At 39.4% G+C, this 24,852-nt stretch overlaps 1 protein-coding gene and 1 pseudogene across 4 annotated transcripts in view; one reads left to right on the top strand and one right to left on the bottom strand.

Annotated features, from left to right (window-relative positions):
• The window catches only part of DUSP16 (dual specificity phosphatase 16), a 98,782-nt gene that overhangs the window by 5,798 nt on the left and 68,132 nt on the right, over window positions 1-24,852 (top strand). The window contains exons 1-2 of one of the 4 annotated variants that reach the window (XM_090272856.1): window positions 13,421-13,618; window positions 20,160-20,292. The gene's annotated coding sequence lies outside the window, so the exon portion shown is untranslated. Of the gene's footprint in view, window positions 1-13,420; window positions 13,619-14,626; window positions 14,690-20,159; window positions 20,293-24,852 lie in introns of those variants that run through there. The other 3 variants (XM_090272857.1, XM_090272858.1, XM_090272859.1) reach the window with 3 other exon arrangements.
• LOC150011413 (E3 ubiquitin-protein ligase makorin-1 pseudogene) lies at window positions 9,006-10,699 on the bottom strand (annotated as a pseudogene).

Below are 24,852 nucleotides of genomic sequence, written 5' to 3'. Positions count from 1 at the left end.
AAATAGTTTCATTTAATTCTCCCATCAACCCTATGAGGTGGCAATTCTTACTATACCATTTTGTAAACAAGAAAACTAAAGCTTAGGGAGTTAATTCTCCTGAAATTAGACAATAGTAAGAAGAGTTGGAATTCAAACAGATCTGGTTCCAAAACCTAGGTGCTTCAGTACCTCAATATCTGTCCTGTTTGGAGAGTCATTCAGCCACAAAGTCAATATATGTAGAGATTGCTCATTAGTTAGAGTAATTTCTATTAATAAATGGAGGTTGTGGGGAGAGGTATGTACTTTATGGTGGATATCCACTTTCCATATGTCTGCTTCTCATGAACATAGAGCCTTCCTAGAATGTACCTATTGTCAAAAGCATCACTGGCCCAGTGGTGGCTTCCTGGTGAATGTTTGTAATTCATTATCTACCATAAACTTAAATTTGACATAAGAGGTCTGTCCAGAAAATGTCCAGCCATTGTTAACATAATGAGAACAGCTTGTGTTACATGTAACCTAACAGCCAAGGAGAGTGGACTGGAATGCACATGCATGAACAATGACGACTTCACTGTTGTAGGCAGCGGGAGTGGTAGACACTGTTGAGTGAGCATGTGTACTGTATGGCCATTCCATTAAACACGACTGAGTGAGTAGAGCAATGAATCTGCATCAGATTTTGTGTTAAGCTTGAACATTCCTCCATTGAAACTAATCAGGTGATTCAGAAGCCTTTTGCGGGATGATGCAATGAGTTCAACACAAATAAAAGCATGGCACAAACACTTCAAAGATAGTTGAGAATCTACTGAAAGTGATCTGCATTCTGGAAGGCCTACAGCAAGCAGAATACCTGAGAAAGTTGAATGTGTATGGACTGCAATCAACAAAGATCGGTGACTGACAGTGTGAGAACTGGAAGATGATCTGGGGATTCCCAAAACTACTATGTCCGAGATTTTGATGCAGGATCTTGGCATGAAACATGTCGTGGCAAAATTTGGTCCTCAGCTGCTGCTACCAGAGCAGAAGGAACATCGTGCTATAGTTGCTAATGACTTGATCCAAACTGCTACCAATGAACCAGATTTCCTTAAGAAGGTCATACTACAGATGAATCATGGGTCTATGGCTCTGATCCAGAAGCAAAGGCCCAGCTGTCCCAATGGAAGTCATCTGGTTCTTTACACTCGAAGAAGGCATAGCAAAGTTGCAGCAAGATCACGATTATGTTAACTATGTTTTTTGCTTGGGAATGTGTTGTCCATCACAAGTACACCCCTCCAGGCCAAGCAGTTAATAAGTACTACCTCAATGTTCTTCATCGGTTGAGAGATGCAATACAATGAAAATAAATGGCTGCAGCTATGGGCAACTGGTGACTGGCAGCTTCATCATGACAACGTACCCACTCATGCACCACATCTCCTGCAGAGTTTTTTTGTGAAACATCAAATCACCCAGGTAACTCAGCCCACTTACAGCCCAGATTTGGTGCCCTGTGACACCTTTGAAAGGGAAGAGATTTCAGACTGTCGTTGAAGTTCGGGAAAATACGACGGGGCAGCTGATGGCAATCCCAACAAAGGACTTTGCAGAGTGTTTTGTACAGTGGAAGAGATGCTCAGAGAACTGTGTGAGGTCCCAAAGTGCCTACTTTGAAAGGGACTGAGGTGTCATTATCCTATGCACAGTATTTCTTTTATCTTGTATCTTCAATAAATGTCTCTATTTTTCATATTATATGGCTGGGCTGGATACTTTCTGGGCAGATCTTGTATAGCTAAAGTATAGGTCAACTCCTACCTCCCTCACCTCAGTCAGAGCTCTACCCTGTTTCCTATTTCTTTTAAGAATTTTATTACTAATCAAGTCATCTAGACTCAACAGCTATAAAAACAACAGCTAACACTTACTGAGAATGTATTCCAGTTATTGTGCTAAGGAGTTAGATGTCATGCATTTAATCTGCCCAACAACCCTATGAGGAAGGTACAATTTTTAACCCCATTTATTGAGGCTCATATAAATGGCCAAAGGTGACACCTTTGCATCATCTTTCATTACTCATTTTCTTCACCCTCCATAGCTCATGAGCCACCAAGTTTTCTCAATTTCCCCTCTGTGCGTATTTGTGGCTTTCTTTCCATGTCCATTACCACTGTACCAGTCTTGGCTCTCTTTTTTTTTTTTTTTAATCCTCACCCAAGGACATGCTTATTGATTTTAGAGACAGGGGAAGGGAGAAAGAGAGAGAGATGGAGAGAAACATCGATTGGTTTCCTGTCGTTTGTGCCCCAATGGGGGATTGAACATGCAACCTAGGCATTTTCCCTAACTGGGAATTGAAACCACTACCTTTTGATTTAGAGGACGAAGCTCCAACCAACTGATCCAGAACAGCCAGGACTTGGCCCTCTTTGACTTATGCCTGAATTGTCATCATAGCCCAACATGGTCTATATTATTCCATGGTTCCCTTTCTTAGATCTTTCTCATATGTATATGCTTTGGTCAGACTAAACTACCTAAAATACCACTTTTATTCCATCTATTTCTAAGTTCAAACCTTTAAACTGGAGAAGGTACACCCAAATGTTTCCAGACAGTGTGATGCTAGTAATGTTTTTTTTTGAAAAATTAAACAATTTCATTACATTAAAATTAAAAGGAAAAAGTGTTACAACTATAGGTTGAAATGATAGGACAAGATACATAATAAAGATAAGCAAACATTGTACTGTATAAATGTATAGCTCAGACTTGCTTTGTTCCAGCATTGGGGAGTTCTCACTGGTCACCTCAACATCCCAAGTATGCAATTCTATTTTTTAGAGGCAAACTTTTGCATAAAAATTTATGTAAATGTGCTTAGTGTTTCCTATGTATTTGTAAACTTCATTACTGGTATTAAAATAAATGTACATGGTAAAAGAAAAATTGAATCAAAATACCACCAAAGATTTAGCAATAAAAAAAATTTGTCTCCCAAGGGTAACCATCAATTAAGGTGATTTGTATTTTCTTCTTTACACGTTACACTTTCTGAAATTTAAGACTTTTAGCAATGCACATGTACCGCTTTATAGTAGAAAATAAGGCCAATAAAGAATAATTTTAAAAAGAAACCAAACTTTCCACAATTCCCTGCTACTTATAATATAAAAACTAAATTCTTTGGCTGAGGCCCTATGTAATCTGGCCCCAAACTGCTTCCCAGGCTTATTATATACCATTCAATACAAATGTTCTGCTTCAGTTAAACTATTGTAAACACTCTTTCCCTGCTGTGTCTCTGACTGTGTGTTTTCTCTTCCTGGAATGAGTTTCCTCATTCTCTTTTAATATCCCAATTCAATCTATTGTTGAAGATCTAAGTCAGTTCTCCATAGAGCCTTTCTCAAAAAGGAAGGAATCAGTATGTAGCGAGTGTTTACAGTGTGGGCTATGTACTATATTTGGTGCTTTACTTGTTATTCATTTGAACCTCACAACAGTTCTGGATGGTTTGTATTAATTACCTTCATTTTACAGATGAGGAGACTAAGTGTCCCGCCAGTCACATAGCCAGGATGTAGCAGAGCTGGGATATGTAGCTGGATAACTGTCCTGCCTCAGTGCGCTCTCATTTTTTTCTACTTTTGTAGCACATACCTGAGTAAGCTGGACCCATAATCACAGAAGTGCATTCTAAGATTGCTTATAATGTTATTTTGAATGCCCTATATTTTGTATTTTTGTCATTTTGAATATTTTATATTTTGTATTTTTATTTATCTTAACAAAACCTCCTGTGGGAAAACTAGTGTTTGACTTCTAACTTACTATTTCCTAGCTATGTGTCTTCGGGCTGACTCTTTAATCTGTCAACTTCCTCCACTGTAAAGTAGGAAAGAAAGTAATAATAGCTAACTCTTAGGGTTGTTATTAGAGTTAAAAGCTCAGTATTTACTTTGTACAAAGGAGCTGATTATTGTCTGTTTGATTAAACATGGCAATATTAGTTTATTTTCAAATTCCATTTAATTTCTAGTTTCTTTATAGGAGTGGTTTGAAATATTCCTAAAACTCAGTGACCTAAAGAAGATCAGGCCTCTATCTTCACTACATTAAAAAACTGATTTTATACAAAATTAGAAAGCACTTTTGTGTTATTTGGTCAGAATATCCTGTCTTGCTATTTAACCAACATTGAACAAGAGATTCAGTAACTTGTTAAAGACTGTTCCTAAAGGTAAATGTTTATTTATATTTATAAACATGAATGTTGTTATTGAATGTTGTCATTGTTAGTCCAGAAAAACCACTGTGAATTTTAAAACTGAGCATATTGAGACCTATATTTACTTGGAAAGTGGAAAAAAAAAAAAACAACAAAAAAAACAAACCTACTGAAAATCCCTAACTTTCAAAAGCAGACATAATTTTTTTTCATATTCTTTATATTATAGAAAAAATAAGTCACTGTTTATTCCAATTATTTTCCTTTACAATCAGATGAAAAGAAGCAAAATTCACAAATATTTTTAGTCTTTCATTTGTTTTCAGCCTTCTGAAAGATGGATGCACCTGATAGTAGAAATGATAATTCTTTTATCCTTAATATTTTACTTCACAGTTATTAAAAGACTTGTCAAAATAACCTGGATAAAACCCCCAAATGTGTGTTCTACAGAATGTTGAAAATAAAGTTTGAGCTATAGATAGCAAAAGTCCATCTGCAGCGTTACTGAGATTGTGACCGAGAAATTCTCATTTCTCAAGGTACTTCTCTAATACCGATTTGTTATGAACTGTTTGATTAAAACAAAACGGTCTCATTATCAAGACATCAGGATCTTTGTAGGGCTTAAACGCCCTATATCTGTCTGTAGCTAGGTATTACCCTTTTTTCTTCTTTTAACAGTCAAACTTCTTAACAGTAGTTTCTATTCTGTTTTTTTTTTTTCTTTCTTCCTTTCTTATTCCTTTTTCAACTCACTGAAATCCTGCAGAGGCACGGTTGTTTTCAGTTAAGCCATTCTCTCCACAGTCTCTATTGCTAAATCAAAGAAAGTCTTTTTAGACTTATCTAGCCGGGCTTCTCTAAGCATTAACTCACTGGAAATATACTCTTTCCTGCTGAAACTCTTTTTCTTGGCTTCTGTGACAGCCATGTCCACTGCTTTTCTAGTTTCTCTTTTTCAGTCTCCCTGCAAGCTTCTTTATGAATTACCTCTTCCTGAAACATCAGTATTCCCTTGATTCCTGACACCTTTTTTCTCTTACTCTCTTTACATGATCTCATCCACTGGCCATGACTGCAACTAAATATGGCAAATGGATCCCACATCCTTATCTCCTTCCCAGACATGGCCTGTGAGCTTCAGACCCACAGATGCAACAATCTATTCCTCTAGAGGTTCCATAGGCACCTTGAAGGCAACATGCTTAAAATTCAACTCTCCACCTTTCCAATTGCCACAGTAAGCAGCACTATTATTCACCTATTTGCTCACACCAGAAACCTAGGAGTCATCCCTTGATACTGCCTTCCTGCTTAACATTCAGATCTAACTGGTCACCGGGATCCTTTTGATTCTAGTTTTTTAACATCTCTTGGATCTGTCATCTGCCCATTTATATTTAATTCTCTAATTTGTACAAGTGTCTCTTATCTTACTTTATATCCTCCCCACTAAACCATTCTTTACAGAGCAAAATGCAGATCTGATCCCGCCATTTCTCCTGCTTGAAGCCTTTCAGTGGCTTCGTCATTGCTTACCTTGAGTAAAGCCTGACCCCTTTGGCACAGCTTATAAGGCCTCTACGATCTTGATTCTGCTTAGGTGTGTAGTCCAGGCTACTCAGATCCCAGCTCTTCCATTTACTGTGTGAACTTGAGCATGTTAACTGTTAAATGGAGGTAATAACAGTTGTAAGAATTAAATGACTTCATTTTCAATAAATGTTAGCTATTAATTTAAATTATGATCAATATCCTTATATATATGTCTTTGGGAAATAGTACTGTTATTTCCTTAAGATAAATTCTCAAAGTAGAATTACTGGGTATGCATTTTTTAAGGCTTTTGAAAACATATTGCAAAATTGCTCTGCATCTAGTTAGACCAATTTATACTCTCACCAGTGGTGTTGAGAAGATCCCATTCTTCACACTCTTGACCCAATCCTGGGATTAACAACCATTTTAACAATCTTTGCCAAATTGATAAGAGAAAAATCATCTCGTGTTTATAACTTATTGTGTCTATGTACATATTTGCCATAGAAAGATGAGATATACACTGAAAACAGAGAGTGTCATTGCTATTTACTCTTTCTTGGTTTTATGTCTTAATTTGACATTGAGGTTTTTCATCCCTTTCCAAGCTGGGATTTTATCTTTTTGAACCCCATCACCTCTCTCTCTCCTTCCATTTCCCTAGGAATAAGAATGTCTTCATTTGAATTGAATGAGTTAAACATGTAATTCTTATTAGACTTTTAAGCACAATATTTGGTCCAGTTTCTTTGTAAACCTTTAGAAGAGGAGCACAGAGGAGAGTTGGGAGACCTGTTTCTAATCCCGGTTTAGTCCCTAACTAGCATCCTTAGGCAAGCCACTTAACCTCTCTGGACCTTCACTTTCTTATATGTAAAGTGAATGAGGTGGTACCAGGTAATGTCTTAGGTATCCTCTAGTTCTAACATTACATGGAGCTCCTTTGAGGGCAAATTCTTGGAATATTCCATTACTCTGCTGCAAATACGTAATGCTCTCCTGCAACATAGTGCCACCTCTGTGGGGCAGAATTTGCCTCTTTCCAGAACTATGACTCATTTATAAGGTGCCGTGAGCCCTAGGACAATCACAGCAACAACCATCCAAAAAGCACAGCCAAGACTTGAATGTAAAGTATGTAGGTCGCAATTATTTTGAGTATAACAAAACCATTTGAAATCTGTTGAAAGCTAGGGGCTTACTCACAGAAAAACACACACAAGGATATGTGCACGAAATTTTAGGGAGTCCCTAGATCCTCTGAAGCCTATTATGTATTACTGGATCCACAAATACTAGACTAAGAACATTTGATTTGGGGACATTAAAGGGAACCCTGGAGATAAACAAAATTATCAAAAATGCTTCCTCCTATTGGAAGAGGAAGCTGCTAAATTAAATATTTAAAGAATATTAAAACTCCTTTTAAAACCAAAATAATGGTGCTTACATGCTTAAATCTTTTAGAATAGAATGCAAACGCCTTACTACAGGGTTCTACACAGTGGTTGCTGTCCACTCTCATTTTACACCTTTGAGCTCTGCTGGCCCCTCTTTTGCCCTGGGAACACACCAACTCTCTCCAAGTCCCTGTCTTTCTGCTGAAGAGTCTCCAAGTGACTGTCCCCTCTGCCCACCTGATTTCCCTGGTTGCTATCCTTCAGGCCTCAGTTCAAATGTCCCCTCTTCATGAATGTGTTCCCCAACCACCTTCACACCTACCCTCAGATCATTTGCTAGGCACGTCGCCCAGTTTTTCCCCCCGTATAGTCAATCTTGCCACAATCCTAGCCATGGTTTTTGTTTGTTTGCTCAGTGTCTTCTCTCCCCAGCGGAATGTTAGTTCCATGAGGGAAGGGGCCTTGCCTCTCTTATTTATATCCGTATTCCCAGAGCCAGGCACAGAGCCTGCACTCGATTACCAATTGTTAAACGAATGATTAGATTTTAGCCAGGGATGGATTAAAACCTCAAGAAGGTCTAAATACAAAAGATTGTGATGCTCTTCTCCATTTAATTCTAATAAAAATTTTGGTGCCCCTCCCCCATATTATCTCTAACTAAAAACAATGCGAAATTAACCATACGCATACATGTACCAAAGTGAAAATAGCTCATTTGTAGATTAATTACCTGATTTAAGGTCTTGGAGCCTCTGCCTTGCTGGTGCCTTAAGTAGATTAGTTTTGTCTGCCTTTGGAGAATCTAACACTCACTTGTCTCTTTAAATGTGCTGGAAGCAGTTTTAGGTTAAATAAGCTTGTCTATGCCTAGAAAAAATCTTGTGGCAATTTTGATAGTAATTGTGTTCATCTATAGATCAATTTGCGAAGAACTGACATTATTTACTATATTGCTCCTTTCAGTCCATGACTATAGTAAATTTCTTCAGTTTTTTAGGTCTTCTTTAATTTCTTCCATCAACATTTTATAATTCTCAGCATATAGATTTCATACATCGCTTGCTAGACTTATACCTAAGTATTTCATATTGTTTGGAGCAATTTTAAGTAGTGTTGTGTTTTTATTTTGGGTCCACATGTTTATTGTTAGCATATGTAGAAGCTCTTTTAGTAGAACAAAGAGAAATGCACTGTTTAGTGAATTAAACTTGTTCACGGTTCACCTAGGGACTAGTAACAATCTATTCTAATAGTCAAGGACCTCTATAATGTGTCTCTAAATCTCTTAAATTTAATCCAATTCTTAATTGCTCCACACAAATCTCTACTACTATTAGAAGGGTTTGTTCGTTCCTTGCCTGGATACACCTTATTCATTCCACCTCATGTCTTTGCTCTGCTATTTCTCTCCTCTAGAATGATCCTTCCACTGAGTCATTTCACCACAAGTTAAATCTTAGCTATGCTTTAAGGTTGATGTCAAAGCATTCTTCAGCAGATGCCTTCCCTGACAAACCCTACATTGCTCCTTTTCTCAGTTGAATTCTTTTTTAAAATTTATTTTATTTATTTATTTTTAGAGAGAGGGTAAGGGAGGGAAAAAGAAAGGGAGAGAAACACCAATGTGTGGTTGCCTCTCTTGCGCCCCGAACTGGGGACCTGGCCAGCAACCTAGGCATGGGAATTGAACTGGTGACCCTTTGGTGTGCAGGCTGGCACTCAGTCCACTGAGCCACACCAGCCAGGGCTCAGTTGAATTCTTTTAACCAATATTGTATGCCACTCAATCATTCATTTAGTTTTGAATTAGTTTTTTATTTTCATTTAAATAAATTTATTTCTTGTAATTTAGCTCTGTTTAGGTTATGTTGTTGTTGTTCAGTTGTGAGAACAATCTTTAAAGGATGGTGGATTATTGGCTAGCTTAATGGATGGAATAGGAAAGCAGAATATGTAAAATGTCAGGAAACATACACTCAGAGCTGCTAAATTTGTTCACTGAGCCTAAGCAGGCTAATCCATTAAACACAATCTCCTCAGAAAAAGCACAAAGATTCTACTAACTGATACATAGGGTTTCCTCATTCAAATAAAAGTAGATATACCAACTAACCTAGAAGCTAGCTGAAATACAAAGAAGAAATCCCAATAGAAGAATACCCAAGTTTCAAGATAAAATGCATGCATTTAAATGCGGTCCATCTGGTTGAAAGTTGGCACAAGACACTAAATTCTTCCCCAAAATAGAAAGCACAAACGAAGACTGGGGAGGAATCTCACTTTATGATCTTGCTCTCAAATTGCTTAAGCTCTCTCCTCCACTTTCAGATACACTTGAGAAGAGTCTGTTAGGTGTGGTTGCAGTTGGAGAGGATCCCAAAGCAATGCTCACTGGGGTTGGCTTTCTCATAGACCACCTCCATGCAGATCCCACACACCTTGTACTTACTGCGCTGGATAGCAAACGAGAGCTCCATGTCCTTCTCAAGGGCCTCAATGCAAGATTTTATGTGTTGTGATCTCTGGGCAGCATCCACGGGATGGAGGACCTGCAGCCCACACGGATCACAGGAGTCTCCATGGAGATACACACAGTCCTCCCCATAGGGGCACTCTCCAACTGCTGCACAGGGGCAAAGCTGCTGCTTTGTTTCCACTGCAGGCTGCTTCTTCTCCGAGTCTTCCTTCATCACTGAGCCCTGCAGGGGTCCTTCGGTGCAAGAAGGGGCGGTAGGGCCCCGGGAGGGCTGCCCAGGAACAAACTCAATGGCATTCACCCAGTCTTCTGAATCTGCTGCTACAGTTGCAAAGTTTGAGTTTATTGACTCGGCCTCACCGGTATTCATGTCAACAATCGGTCCAACTACTGATGAGAGACGAGGAAGCCGCAAGGGATGATTTTGCAGTTAGATTTTGTAGTCGCTTCGTCCTGTTTCAATGGTTTGCTATGTTCCTATCTGCAGAGGTCTCTGTAAATACAGTACCCTCGCTGAAAATACTTGCACACAACACCGTAGGGACTGTCAGAGAGGTCATGCGGGTAGCAGCAATTATCTCCTTCCTTATAAACCCCATGCATGAAATACACACAAGGCTGGTCTTGGAACAGGGTGAGATGACCTGGGTATCCTCTGTGCCACATGGAAGGCCGCTAAAGGGTTTTGGACAAGGAAGGATGGATCTAGTTTTGAATTAATTTTAATCTATATCTTCTTTTCCTAGTTAGATGATATACACCAGAAAGGATCCCATAATGGCTATCATAGAACCACAATACCTGGGAGGCACTCCAATTTAATTGTTGTATAGACATAGACAGGGGAAAGAGGTTTCAAGATGTGTCAGAGTAAGGCTGCTGAAAGTGCAGCATGTATAAGGGTATTCTATAAATTCTCAGTTTTTAACCCAGGCATGATCCATGCTCTCCACTAGGACAAGGATTCTCTTTCTTCTCCTCCCTTCCCCCAAATCCAAGGCTCTCCAAAGAAGCAGATTTGGAATGTAGATCCTTTCCAAATAACCCTTCAAAACTTCTAAAACCAGCAGGTCTCGTTGGCAGCCGTCCGTCTCGAGAGACGATGGTGTAGCTTCTTAAGAGTCTATCTGCACCGTCGAGAATGACTGTGCAGTCCAACTCAGGAGTGACACGGTATCTGTCTCCTCCCGTGTTGAATCGACATCTTGTGATGACGCTGGAGTGTCCTCTCCAGTGAAGCTGAAGCTACAGAGCGTGGGCAGGGTGATATGGAGGGTCTGCTGTTGCCCATGCAGCAGACCCCCCCCTCTCTTCGCAGCTGAAGGGTTCAAGGGAAAGACGGAGTCAATACAGCTTGGCTTCAGGTGCGCCGCAGGAGTTGCCGGTGTTGACTACAACGTCAAACCGCCTTAGGGACTCCGGCTCCGGATCTTCTGTCGGGGTTTACTCCCTTAGCCTTTCCCCTGAAGAGGTATGCCGCAAGGCAGCGGAGGTTTTTTGGAATCAGAGTTTTCCTTCTCTGATGTGCCCTGACTGGAAGATCGAACCAGCGACACTTAGCTCGCAGGCCGACGCTCAATTCACTGAGCCAAACCAGCCAGGGTGACACTGAAATTACATGGAAGTAAAATACATAAAGGAAACTTTTTTTGTTTAAAGATTTTATTTACTTATTTTTAGAGAGAGAGAAGGGAGGGAGAAAGAGAGGGAGAAACATCCATGTGTGGTTGCCTCTTGCATGCCCCCAACTGGGGACCTGGCTCGCAACCCAGGAATCAAACAGGCGACCCTCTGGTTCACAGGACAGCACTCAATCCACTGAGCCACACCAGCCAAGGAACGAAACAGGTCTACTGTTAGATTTTTAGAGGTTTACTAGAACTCAGATAATCCCACGGAAGCTGCAGTAACATGTCCTGGCCACCAGAGGACAGGGAGTAGCGGGAGAGATTGCTTTCCCTTAGCAGGAGTTTTAGAGGTCAAAGGCAGAAGTAGAACGTGGGCTCTCCATCTATGGCTTTCAGGATTTTTTTTACTGCGTGAAGTGGTCAGCGGTCTCCCATCTCCAGATGGGCTCCTTTTCGTCTTCTAGAAGATGGGCCGGAGGTTCCCAGGGGCTTGCCCCAATACTAACATTAAACGATACCAGTCATAACGAATGCATTTCAGTTGCGAGAGTTAAAGGCAGAAAAGTATGGAGATGTTTTATCTTTCTCACCCACCCCAAACCCACTTTTCAGTTCTTGAGCCAGTTAAAAAAAAATCCCTTAGGAAGGGTCCAAGTGGACATTCCACAACAAAGATGCCCTTAGGGGACCAATGTCCCAAATGTAGTACGCAGCAAATGGAATATTTTAGGAGCACGATTATTCCTACACATAAATTCTGGCTCGAGCAGTCCATTCGCAGTGTGCTTTTCCGTCATTAATCACATCTTTGTTATGTGATATCCACGTGAGTACTTCTCAGTAGAAGCTGCTTCATGCTCAAATGCTCAAAGAACACTAGAATAAAGCTCCGATTGTCCTATTCAGTGATTCCAAGTCCTGGTTTGTCACCACCTCAGGTCTCTAGTTTTTCAGAGTGTGTAATGTGTCTCAAAACAAGGTATTGTAATTAATCCAAATAAAAAATGCACAAAGTGTACAGAATTAAACCCCAGGGTCTGGCACCTCTCAAGAGGCAGTGAACCTCTGGTCTGATTTAAAGATGATTCTGCACTGCCCAATGTAGAAAACATTTTTAAAGAGAATTTTTGGCTACTCATACTTATTAAATTTGTAAATATAAATAAGTATAAGAAAATATAGGCCAAGGAAAATAATAAATGTTAGGTACATTCAGATGGGGGACTTTCAACAAGAAATATGATAGCTGAATGTCTGTAAAACACTAGTGTGAATTTTCTTAAAGTACCTGTAACTTCTCTTTCATAACAGACGGCAGTGCCCTGCATTTTGGATTCGTCAGACTTTTTAAAAGAGTGACTGTAATTCTCTCAAATCATTGTTTGCGTTTCTTCAAGCTGGTGAGGCCGCTGGAAACAGCCCAAGGAGGAGGAAAAGGCTCTGGGTCTTGCTGCTGGGGAAACCCTTCAGTACCTGTTGGGGCGCGCGGCCCAGGCTAGGACCCGGGCGGGGGTCGGGGGCCGGGAGCTCGGGGGCGGAAGGAGGAGGCCGCGCGGCCGCCTCCACGGGCAGCCCCGGCTCCTCCCAGCGGCGCCAGCGAAACCGGCTTCGGAGTCGCCGAACTCGGGAACGGAACGTGACCCGACCCCTCCCCGCGTTGCCGGAACGGGGCGCGGAGTCGCGCTCGGGACTCGGGCTGCCGCGGGATGGGCGGGAGGGAGCGCGGCCCCGCCCGGCGCCCACCGCCCTGCCCTCGCCTGTCTCCTCCTTTCCCCCGGGCTCCGCTGAGTTCATTCACTGGGATTGGTTTCAAGTGACGCCATCTCTTTATTTTTAAACCAATGACCTCATCCGCGCTTGAAGTTTCCTGACCAGCGACTCTTTCTCTTTTTTCCCCCCAACCCCCCACCCCACCCCCCCCACCCCGCGCCTTTCAACCTCTTTCTGTGTATCACTGTTTGGGGGACTTTAGTCAGTTTTTAAACGATTATTATCACCCCTCCCTCCCCCCTTCACGTTCCTCACGCGGCCCCCCACCTTCACCTCCCCAGCTTCTTCACCCCTTTCAACATTGTTTTTTCAAGGCTGACTGGGGGTGGGGGGAGAGTGAAGAAAATTTGCAAACGTCTCCTTTCTTCCTAAGCCTCCCGCCCCCGCCCACCCCTCAGAGAAGAAGATAATATAGTGAAAAGAAGACGAGGAGAACGCGACGGGACGGACGCGAGCGGGAGCGCAGCCGCCCTCCCGGCTCCGCGGCGGCGCCTCGAAAGTCCGGGAGGCGAGGGGGGACCGAGGGGTGACGCCGTGACAACTTTCGTTTCCCCCAGAGGGAGTCGGGAGGTCGGCGGCCCCAAAAGTAAGTGGCCTCGGACCGGCCGCGCGGACTGTGCGGGCGGGAGGGTGCGGGGCTCGGGGCGCCCGCCCGCGCCGACAGCATGGACGCTCCGCGGCTAGCCCTGACGCTGGGTGCCGGGCGCCGCGCTCTCGTCCCTCCGGCTCTGCTTGCCCGGGCGTCCGGGTCACATTTTCGGAAGGCAGGGTGGGGGCGACCGCGATCTGGAGCCACCCGAGCGTTTGAAGCGGGGGGTGTAGGCCTGGCTGGGGGCCGGGCCGATCGGTAAGGGGGCGGGCGGCCGGGGACTCGGTCCGTGCGGGCCGGGCGGCCGGGTCCCGCCACGAGAAGCCGCCACCGCGGGTAGCCGAGGTACTTGCGCGGGCGAAGCTGCTCAGTTCCAGGCGCGTCTGTTACACAACACGCCTGCCAAATGGGGCCCCGGCCTGACTGTTCCTATTATCCCAAATTCGTCTTTGGTGTAAGCAGCGAGGCCACCTAGGTGGTGACGCCGTTGCTTTCTTAAACCAAGCTAACCTACTAACAACTCAATTTTCCATACTGGGGGCCCGAGTCATGATGTTGGGGAACCCAGTGCGCCATTGACTTCTTTATTCACACTAGTCATAAAACGTGAGAAATTAAAAAAAAAAAAAAAAAAAAGCTCGGGTAGACAACCGAGGATCTGTTTATCATGTGTGGTTTCATGTAGTAAAACACCAGGAAGGAAAATATTTAGGCAAAACTGGGGTTTACTTCCTAACACACACACACACATCAGTAATTAACTTGAGAAACATTAGATCTTAAAATGAATGGATACTGCAATATTCTAAACAAGATTATTAAACTTTAGCTGCAAAGATCCTAGAGTCCTGGGTGTCTTAAATTGTTCGGAGAAAGCACACCTCTAACCAGCCTGTGATGAATAAAGGGGAGGAAAAACCTGTTGCATAATCTCATTTGCCGTGGGGTTTGCTGTGCCGTCCCCCTTGAACGAAGGGGAAGTGAGTGAGTTAAGATTCAGGGTTTTAAAAACTCGCTCAAGTTTTTATTTACCCAGTGCTCTGGCTGCCACTTCTGCTTTAAAAGACTGTAAGTAAACACTCTGCTCTTACAAGTGAACCAAACCTATCAAACCTGTTTAGAAAATGAACAGGTATGTTTCATTTCTTTCTTTCGAGTGTGTGTGTGTGTGTGTGAGAGAGAGAGTGTGTGTGTGTGTGTGTGTGTGTGTGAAATTTACCATCCACGGAAGACCTTAATGAGTACTCTTTGGGGAACTTAGCCTGTCAGAAAAATGCCTCTTGCTGCAACTCATTTTAGGAGGCTGATTTAGAGTGCACATAGGTGACAACTGTTCCTTCAAAAGATTTGTACTGTTTTGAACTTCATGAAGAAAAGAGACTTTTTAAGGTAAATTTTTAAAAGAAGAAAAGAATTCTTACTAGTTGAGTTACTTTTTAATTCTTTACTTTTCGTTGCAAATCATGTATATTGGTGGACACACAGTTTGGGGGAGACTGTAATTAATTAATTAATTGAGACTTGTGGAGTCCTATGTTTGGTGAAGGCAGAAACCTGGAGAGGTAAATTGAAAAGCAAAGAACTTATGGTTCTATGTAGGTATTTCAGTCAGAATGTGACTAAGCACTGTGAAAAATAATAATAAAAAATAAGTTGTGGGATTTACTGAGTTGGAGGACTGTGGAAGATTGCTGTTAAAATTTTTTTTAGGGGGAGGTTAATATTTAACATCTTATGTAAAAATTTGGGCTAAATTACACCAGCTCAAAAGTCGGCTTTTAGGTAAAATCATTTATACTTATCAAGGTTAGACGTGGAGGAAAATTAAAAATGAGTTCATTCTTAATTCTGCCATTAATAGGGTGACAAGTATGAAAAAAATTGGTTCAGGCACTATAAACCTATGTTCAGATATAGAATAACTGAGTACCTGTAAAGAAAAAATAGTCAAGTAAAATTGAGGATTTAGGGGTCTCTTTGGCCATAAGCTTAATGGCAATAACTGAAAAGGGGGCGAAAGTAATATCCTACTAAATGTAATTTGCTGAAATTACCAGCTTGATATATCCTAGAAACCCAGCTTTTCCTGGAATATCTTAAAAAGTGGAGTTTTTTTATCCTGTGTTGTTTGGACTAAAAATTTCCCTGAACATTTAATGTTTTTTAAAATGCTTTTTGTTCTCAAGAAAATAGTACTTTAAATTGAAGATGTAAATTAGTATAGGAAAGCTGATTTGGATCAGAATCCCAAGAAAAAGGAGAAAATAAATCAGGGGAAACAGGAACCAGATATTATGACAGATTTCAACAGATTGAAAAAACTAGTTAAAAAGGCTTCATAGGAAAAAAAAAAAATTACAGTTGGTGTTTGATGGGCTTTAAAAAAAAAATTACCTACATCAGAATTTAAAACCAAAACAGATATCCACTATCATAAAAGAAAATGTTACTAACTTTGGCTTAAGTAAAAATATAATTAAATTAAATCTTGTCCAAAGCCACATATGATATATTCCAAAGCAAGATGTCATTTTCTTCTTGATTTTCTCGTGTTTTAAGTAATTTGATATATTTGTACATTTCATTAGCCCAGGTGATCAAGGGTTGCCCATGTGAAGGGATGTTCATAAAAGTTAGCTGCTGGATTTAAAGAAGCAGGCTCAGCCTTTACAAAGATGCCATCCTTATATTACATATAGTCCAAGAAAGGAAATTTGAAATGTAATCAAATAAGTGATGGAACTGGACAAAACAAGAGTGGCTCAAAAAGAAGTATATAAGTCAGATTACTAAAGACATGTACAAAGAAATAATGAAAGCTTGCCAGGGGTATGGTCACTAAAGAAGGAAATGGGATACATCTTGGCATGAAAGGGAAAAAATACCTTCCTATCCCTCAGCAACAAGAAGGGGGTAATGAAATTTTACAGCTCTTTTTTGATTGAGGTTAGGTAGGTATCACCAAAAAGTCATAAGATTCTTTTATATAAAATTTTTAATCTTGGGGGAGGGAAGATGAATAAAGTAAATTATGAGCATAAGTTTAATTATATGAGCATGTAAAACTTGAAATTGCCAAAGACATTTAAAACAGGGGGACCCACTACAATTTCAATTGAGTAATTGAAAAGGGAGGGATAGGTTATAAAAAGTTGAAACTATTAATTTATTTCTCAGTTAACTACAGATATAAATCAATCAAGCAAAAACACTTAATATACTGAGGTGGATACCAAAAGTTGCGGACCTGGGTCCATGTTTTTAATAAGGAAGAGGATTATAAGTGTTTTAAGGGAAGTGTGTACATATGCAAAAATGAAACAATTATCAGACAGCAGGGAAGTACCAAATTCATGGTATAAAGGAAGAGGAGATTGGAGGATTAGGTGAGGTAATCTTTATAGAGATAATAGAATTCGACCCTGGCTTTAAAGGGTCCTCAGCATGTGTATGGAGGAAAGGAAGTAGGAAAGGTCAAAGAAGGAGGCCATTCATCCATCTCTTCATTCAGCAGGTTTATTTAGATTTCTGTATTTTGTGCCAGATGCTGTTCTAGGAACTGCTCATAGAGTGGAAAGTAACAAATTCTTTACCCTTATAAAACTTACATTCTACTGGGAGAAGATAGAAAGACAATAACCAAGTAAACATTACGTGGATAATATAATGTCAAGTGGTGATGTTTGTTGAAGCTAATAATGAGCAGGGTCAGGAAGTTACAGAAGGCGAGTTATAGTTCCACTTATTCTGTGAATAACCTATTTTGCCTATGATATCCTGATAAATAATGTTAATGATATAACTTAATATTTATTTGCAGTCCAAACCCATTTGAATAGAATAACTTCATCTTTGCAAAAGGAACCTACAAAATGTTTTTTAGACTGAAGTGTGTAAGCTTTCAGTTTTTAACTCCTCATTAACAATTTATCTACCTTTTGTTTGTTTTTTTTCTGCCATTTGCTCAAAGTCTTTTTTTTACAGTGAGGTTAATATCATTGTTTATAATTCACTTAGGGTTGTGATGTATTGGAATGTATACTTAGATTCTCCATTAAGAACAATGTCACAGTAGTGGTATAAGGTAAAGCTAAATTCCAAGGACAGTTTCGATAGTACCTTGTATGATTGCACAGGCAGCAAAAGTTGTACAGACATATATGTAAGCTATTTGGTTCTATTACCAGATGGATAAAATAGGTTAAGGGTTCTCTGGGTCTTTTCCATATGGTATGGGAATCAAAAAATAAATTTGGACTGTGTTATGTTTTTGTGTGTTTAATTATGTCTTCTTAAAGATTTGTAGGGGAGTTAATGGTCTCACTGGAAATACTAGCTTAAACTAGGGATTTTTACTCTCTTCAAATAGAAACCTGAAGCAAAGTGCCAGTTCTGAAATGGGAAGTCTGGATTCTTACTACAGGTGTCTGACTGCCAGGTTTTGTTGTTGAGATCATGTCCTTTACACTGTCAGCTAAAAACTTCTTGATGACTATTTCTTATTTTTGGACACATTCATGAAATACTTCTGAAGCATTCTTGAAGAAATATGCTCCCTCCCCTTCTCCACTTTTTCTGCAATTTTAAAGATAAAATAGTTATAGGTGAAATTGTGGTAAAGGATTTATATTAAATGTATGTGTCTATAGAATCAAATCTTTGGAAAATTATTCTGTATGCACCTAACCATTTTTCATCGGCAGTAGATTCTGACACACTTGGGTAAGCCTTTGGAAAAGAAAATTTTTAGAGGAGGTAGGAAATACTTCAGCATTCCCTTGATTTTCTTTTAAACTAAATACTCCATTTAGAAACGGATTGTAGGTATGAATGCTGGGGGTCTGTGGTGTGTGTGATAAAAGCTAATGTGACTTGTACTACTCCAAAATATTTGGGATGGACAGTAAAACTCATATGTTTCAGCGTGTGGGTGAGAAGCAGGGCAAACTGATTTTCAGAAAAAAAGATGCACTATGAATTGTAATGGTATATGGCAAGATAATTCATATTAAAATCTTAATTCTTCCCCTTGAAATTAATGTGAAAGACATATGTAGAAAAGTATATGCTGTTTATTGTTTGCATTGTATAAATTAAAAAGCCCAAACAACTCATTCTAGGATACAGTAGTACCTGGTAGAGTTGGCTTTTGATGAATGTTTGCTGAATAAATTGAATTAATTTTCACAACTGTTACTTTTGATCGTGGTTCCATCACATGTCTAGCTTACAGCACTGCTTTTTGAAGGTTGAATTGAAATCTGAAGGGGGTTGGTTGCCTTCCAGCCTTGGTCACGTACCTGACTTGTTGAGCAGTATGCTCACTCTGGAACCTGGACCCTGACCTCCAGCTTGCCTGACCCTGTGGCTTGACCTGACCTCTTTTTTTTTTTTTTGAAATGGCAGGTGGTTGTTTCCTATCCACTTCTCTTCCTGAGCAGCTGAGCTGTGTCCTCTTCTTGTTCTCAGAATACTGAAGTGTCACCACCAGTCTGGCCTATTTTGTAGTGGGTTTCTTTCTTTTTTGTTTTTGTTTGTTGTTTGGTTAGGGGAGAAGCATATTCCTCAGGAAGATAGTTTTTGACTTTGTTTTGTAAACTGCTCGTGACATATTAAACATGGTATTATTTCCCCTTTCTTCCTAGCTTTTACTAAAAATCTTGTTTTTCTTGAAAATGAACTGGTGAGAATCATGTTTTGATGATACAAAGTAACAGACTCTTTTGGGAAGACAGTCAGGAAATTAGAACATGTAATATGTATTAGGTGGTATTTAAGAATCATAACCGCCTGGCTGGTATAGCTCAGTGAATTGAGCGTCGGCCTGAGAACCAAGTGTCGCTGGTTCGATTCCCAGTCAGGGCACATGACTAGGTTGCACGTCGGATCCCCAGTTGGGGCGCAAGTGAGAGGCAACCACACAGTGATGTTTCTCTCCCTCTCTTTCTCCTTTTCCTCTCTCTCTAAAAATAAATAAATAAATAAACAAAAAAAGAATCATAACCATAAAGTTTTTATCTATATTAGTGGTATTTTGTTGATGTTTAAAAATCCTCATATGTTAAAGGTACATATGGAAGTATTTATAGGTAAAATGAAATCATGACTAATATTTGTTTTAAAAAACTATAGGATAGGCACAAACACACATAAGAAATAAAAGAGTATTGACAAATTTTTAATTATTGTTGAAGCTGGGTAATAGGTACATTGGGGTTTGTTACTATTTTCTGTACTTGATGTATATTTGGAAATAGTCATAATTAGTTAAACGATATAAACTATACATTGCCAATTATAACTGTAGAAGAAGAAACAATATAGTGAAATTATGTGGGTGGACATTTGAGCTAATTGGCTAATCAAAAATCTCCACTTTGCATTTTTATTAAGTGCTGCTTTTAGTAATAAATTTTTAAGGGAGAGTTTTATAAAAATATAGTCATTAGAAGTGTTTAACACTCTTAACTTTGAGACCTTGTAATAATATGTCTGTAGTTTATAAATTGCTTTTTCATATTTTGTCTCTTGTCCTCAGAACAAGACATGAGTTATCCATTTTATGGATGAGGAAACTAAGTCCTTAGAGAGACTAAGTGATTTATCCAAATCTCAGAGCCAGTAAGAAGTGGTGCTAGAACGGAGCTGATAATCTTCTGATTCATTTTGAGGTACCCATTCTCTTATACATACATGTTTATAAGTGCTCTTTCTTAACCTGTAGTTTTCAAAAGTTTTGGTGCTCTTAAAAATTATTGAGGACCCCAAAAATATTTTGTTTATGTGGACTATGTCTATCAATATATAGCACATTAGAAATTAAAACTGAGAAATGTTTAAAATGTTTATTCATTTAAAATCATAAATTCATTACAGGTTAACATATATAAAACATACTTTTATGAAAAATGTACTTCAAAATAAAAAATACGGTGAGAAGTGTGACATTGTTTTACATTTTGCTATTCTCTGTAATATAATGCTTAATAGAAGAGAGAAGGATTTTCAGTACTGCCTTTATATTAAATCCGTTGTGCTTCGTTGTTTGCATGAAGTATATAAAGAAAACCCAGCTGTACACAGATATATAGTTGAAAAAGGGTGGATGGAGTATTTCAGTATCTTCTCATGTAATTGTGAATATTCTGTTACATCAAAACACAAAAAGTGAGCAGACTAACAGTGACTGGGGGGAGGAGGGAGGGAGAGAAGAGCGGTAAGAAAGGGAAGGGTCTAGTCAAGGAACTAGTACATATAAATGACCCATGGACACGGACAATGGGGTGGGGATTGACTGTGGGAGAAGGGGTGGATGGGGTTGGGGAGAGCAATGGGGGAGAAAGTGGGACAACTGTAATAGAAAACAATAAATAAATCAAAAAATTTAAAAAACTCAAAAAGTGGTAAGTTCTTAAAGGTTAGTTGCAGTGTTAACTTTGAAACCATATCAATGAAATTTTTTGTTCTCTGTAAGCTTAAAAATCTATTGGTTCATCTTGCACTTTGAATGGATCTTTGTGTATGTGATTTTATAACATCATACACTGGTCATTTGAAAAATAATGGTTTGTTGAGTTTGCAGATTTTTCAAATGTTGATATATTTGCTTATACAAATCACATTAATTAATATGACCATTAATCTCATCAAAAAAGTCTTTAAGAATTGGAAAGCAGCCAAGATTTTAGTGTTGAGTTCAAGTTTTCCATAATTCTATTTTTTTCTCAAAAGCTCAAATTTTATCATTGGCAACAGATATTGTCAGTTTTTCCTTGAAGTGTCAGGCTCACTTTATTCATTTTAGAGAAAATGTTTGCCAAGTACCTGAGTCTGTGTAAACTGTAAGTTGTCTGCCAGTCATTCTCTTAAGCAAAAATGGTATATACAATGAAAAAAGCGTGTAGTTTAGCTCACAACTCAAACAATTGCATACATGCATTTCCTTAAGGCAGCTATGGTATTAGGTATGTAGCAGAGAGATTTTTATCTGTACCTCCCATTTTATTACACAGAATATTAAAAAGACCAAGTTCTCAAGAGTGAGAGTTAATAAAATTAATAACTTTTGTTTTTATCAAAAACATTGTTAAGTGAAACTGGCTTTTTAAAAATAATTGAGAGAGAGGGAGGAATATAATTATTACTGGTTCAGTTTTGTACCCCTGCTTTGATTCATGCTAAAGTGCTAGCATTTTCTTTATTGCTTTTGTACCATCAGAGCAGATATCAACATGGTTGTTTCAGGATGAATCATGAGATTCAAAGTTATTTAATACTTTGAGTAATTCAGGAGCACTTGTATTTGTTGCCAAGTATTCACATAAAAGAAAACCTTTTTTGATGGTTAGTTGGCGTGGATACTGGGATAATAAAAACAAAACAGTAAGTCCATCCACATCCACGGATTTGTCCACTTATAAAGCAAAAGTACTATCCTTGAGGCGAAATATTAACTTCTAGTTCATGTTAGCAGTAAAATGTTAAATTTGATGAAATACGGCATCTTGATAAGCGGCATTGCTGTGCTTTCTTTCACTGACTTTTCATCTAGCCAGATGTGCAGCAGTGTCCGCCATACAAAGCTTGTTAGTTTCTCAGCTCTCGTGTGCACTGCTTCAACCCATGCAGTCTGATGAGTTACCCTATGTGATGCTTCAGTGGCTTTTTCCTTTCTAATTTGAAAACTATCTTTTGCTTTTAAAGAGCTCATCATGCCAGTGTTTGAAACATGCAATTTCTTTATCTTTCACTGAATTCATTTGGTGATTATAAGAATGAAGATTATAGCAGATATAATCAAAGATTGCTGTGCTAGGAAATAGAAGTAATGAGAACACACTGAGTTAATTTCTTTAAAAAATGCATGCTTAATACCTTAAATTTGCTACCTTAGAAAATTCTAAAGAACACAAGAATATAGAAGCATAGGTTTAATTAGCTGCCTGAGTGATACATTATCATTACACACCATGTGTCTTCTGGATTCATTGGTGTGCGCCCATGAGAGAATGAGAGCGAAAAAGGCAAATTACATCTTTTTATTACTGAAAATAATTTCGACATTGTGAATCCCCTAAACTGGTCTCAGGGATCTCCCACCAGGAGTCACTCGATCATACTTTGAAAATGATGATATAAACTAATGCAGTGTCCTCATATATTTTTAGAGCAGTCTAACATAGACACCTATATCAATAAAATATTGTTTTCATTTTAACTGATCAATTTGCATGGAAGATGGGAATATGCTAGTGTGTGGGTGGAGCCGTGTGACCCAGAGACCATATGGGTGGAAGGTATATCTCATCAGTGAGTAGAGGGATAAAGGGTAAACAGAGGGGAGGAGATGGCAAAAGCACTTTACTACAACTTAAAAAACGAACATTTGCTTGCCCTGTGTTTTTCTTTTTAAACTATAAAAAGCACTGAACCCGCATATATGTACAAAATATACTGTTCATACTATTTATGTCAGGATTACTAATCAGCCATTTTTTTTCTTGAATGACAGCAGGGGAGAGATGCTAACATACTTGAGAGGAGACCGGATGCTCATGGCAGTTGTTTGTTGTGTTCCTTCCAACTAGGGAGGCTGTTGATCTTTTTCTTTGTGGGACCTGAGGGATGACAGAAGACACATGAGGTTAGAAAGAAGAAATTGTAAAAGAGGGGGAAATGGAGTAGACGTGAGTGACATCAGCTACAGGCAGAGTCGGGCTGTGGACAGAGAGGGAGATAAGCATCGAGGGCAGAGAGGAAGACGGGGGTAAACTGGGCTCTCCCGTGCACCAGACGCAGGAAGAACAGGGCCACTGAGGTGCGGAGATGGGTGCAACGGGAGTCATGGAGGTGAACATTATTTGAAATACTTCCATCAAAATGTCGTTAAAATAACTATTTACAAAACGGTACTGGATAGTGTGACTTTTAATGTCTTACCAGTACAGTAGTCCCTCTCTGTATCACGGTTCACTTATTGCGGCCTCACTGTATCGCGAGATTTAAAAAAATAATATATTTAATTATTTATCGCGGGTTTTTTGCTGTATCGCGGGATGTTGCGGTACTGTATATGTATGTTGTTAAAGTTACGTAGGTTTAAGAGTGTAGAATATGTTTTAAGAATATAAGTAGTGTTTATAAAAGTGTGGAAAAGGTTAATAAGGGAGTGGGAGAGGTTAATAAGGGACTGGGAATGGTTTATAAGTGTGTGGGAAGGGTTTATAAAGCCTTAAAATATATATAAATACTAAAATAACTGTAAGGTTCCTACTTCGTGGATTTTCACCTACCATGGCAGCGGCGGGGGGTGGGGCGGTCTAGAACGGTCTAGAACGTAATACCCGCGATAAGTGAGGGAATACTGTATTCAGATTTTGTTACTATAACCAATGGGAAAAAACAACAATGCCATGAGTCTGTCGTAGTGCTGGTAGGTCTCTAAGTTTTGGTTACAAGCATCAGTATATGCAAATGTTGACTGGACGAGGATTGGGGCTGTAAATCCAAGATGAAATGTTAACACTTTATTTTTTACTAACAGTTATGTTTAAAGGAGACAGAAGAGTTTAGTTAACAAAAGGTACTATTTATCAGTTTGTTACTGATGTGGTACCTAATTCCAGAAAGGATTTGAGATGGCAGAAGCAATGATCCGAGTCAATAGTCAAAAACAAACATGATCTAAATTATGTTTTTTCCCTAATATTTTCTCTACTGATGACATTTATGTTAATAGGGTCATGTAGTTGAGGTACTATAACTATAAAGTAATCAAATTGGTCTCTGTCAGCTTTGCAGGAGAAATGTAATCCTGTCACTTTTTAGTTGCGTATAGTATAAACAATATATGTGTTTCATGGGAGTGAGATTGGGCGGGAAAATCATAGCATGCCACAGAAAAAAGATTTCTTTTTAAATTCAGGATGCTTTTGCCTGTAGTTAACAGAAAGCTACCAGCAGAGGCTCAGACCATGAGCTGTTTGTTTATGCAGCTCAGAGATGCTGAGGTAGGTGGTCTCATGGTTGGTCCAGCAGCTTAGCACTGTCCCCAGGTTCTCTCCCATCTTCTATTCTGCTTTCTTTTGTGCGTTCACTTATTACCTCAGCTTTAGGCATCACATCCCTTTTCAAGGCAAGGAGGAGGACGGAGACTAGTCAAGCAGTCCTTCCTCCTGTGCTTGCTGAACAGAGAACAAACGTTTTCTCAAAAGCGTCCATTCAGTTTTCTC

Source organism: Furipterus horrens, unplaced genomic scaffold (assembly GCF_987537825.1).
Source record: "Furipterus horrens unplaced genomic scaffold, mFurHor1.1.pri manual_scaffold_4, whole genome shotgun sequence".
Classification (NCBI taxonomy): domain Eukaryota; kingdom Metazoa; phylum Chordata; class Mammalia; order Chiroptera; family Furipteridae; genus Furipterus; species Furipterus horrens.
Note: the sequence above shows the minus strand (reverse complement) of the source record. Positions and strands in the feature narration are given on the sequence as shown.